This window comes from Colletes latitarsis, unplaced genomic scaffold (assembly GCF_051014445.1).
Source record: "Colletes latitarsis isolate SP2378_abdomen unplaced genomic scaffold, iyColLati1 scaffold0007, whole genome shotgun sequence".
NCBI lineage: Eukaryota > Metazoa > Arthropoda > Insecta > Hymenoptera > Colletidae > Colletes > Colletes latitarsis.
The window spans coordinates 25,675,545-25,676,947 of record NW_027488367.1 but is presented as its reverse complement, the minus strand read 5'-3'; positions in this window follow the sequence as shown (position 1 = coordinate 25,676,947).

Here is a 1,403-nt window from a genome sequence, read left to right as displayed (position 1 = left end):
AAGTATGTGAAAAACGCGAAAGTCTGAGCCTGATGAGGGCAAATCCCAGGCCTAACCTGGACCTAACATGTGTTATCCTCTAAAATATTGATCGAAACCAGGTTTAATGGACTGTTTCAGTGTGGTACCACATTACTACGTGATCCAAACCAGAAAAAACCGAGGATCAGTTCAACAAGTATGTGAAAAACGCGAAAGTATGAGCCGGATGAGGGCAAATCCCAGACCTATCCCAGACATAACTTGCGTTATCCACCTAAAATATTCATCAAAACCAGGTTTAATCGACCGTTTCAGTGTGGTAACACTTTACAACGTGATCGAAACCAGAAAAAGCCAGGAATCTGTTCAACAAGTATGTGAAAAATGCGTAAGTATGAGCCTGACGAGAGCAAATCCCAGACCTAACCTAGACCTAACATGCGTTATCCTCAAAAATATTGATCGAAACCAGGCTTAATCGACTGTTTCAGTGTGGTACCACATTACTACGTTATCCAAACCAGAAAAAACCTAGGATCTGTTCAAAAAGTATGTGAAGAATGCGAAAGAATTACCCTGATGAGGGCAAATCCTAGACCTAACCCAGACCTAACATACGTTATCCTCTAAAATATTTAACAAGACCAGGTTTAATCGACTGTTTCAGTGTGGTACCACATTACTACGTGATCCAAACCAGAAAAAACCTAGGATCTGTTCAAAAAGTATGTGAAGAATGCGAAAGTATGACCCTGATGAGGGCAAATCCTAGACCTAACCCAGACCTAACATGTGGTGTCCTCTAGAATATTTATCAAGACCAGGATTAATTGACTGTTTCAGTGTGGCATCACATTACTACGTCATCCAAACCAGTGGAAGCCCAGGATCTGGCCGACAAGAATGAGAAATATGCGAAAGTATGAGCCTGGCGAGAGCTAATCCCAGACCTAACCTAGACCTAACATGCTTTATCCCACAATAATATTGACCGAAATCAGGTTTAGTGGACTGTTCCAGTGTGGTACCATATTAATGCGTGATCCAACCCAGAAAAAACCCAGGATCTGTTCAACAAGTATGTGAAAAATGCGAAAGTATGAACCTGATGAGGGCAAATCCCAGACCTATCCCAGACCTACCTTGCGTTGTCGTCTAAAATATTCATGGAAACCAGGTTTAAATGACTGTCTCAGTGTGGTACCACATTACTACGTGATCCAATCCAGAAAAAGTCCAGGATCTAGCCATCAAGAATGAGAAATATGCGAAAGTAAGAGCCTGACGAGAGCAAATCCCAGACCTAACCTAGACCTAACATGCGTTATCCTCAAAAATACTGATCGAAACCAGGTTTAATCGACTGTTTCAGTGTGGTACCACGTTACTACGTGATCCAAACCAGAAAAACCCAGGATCTG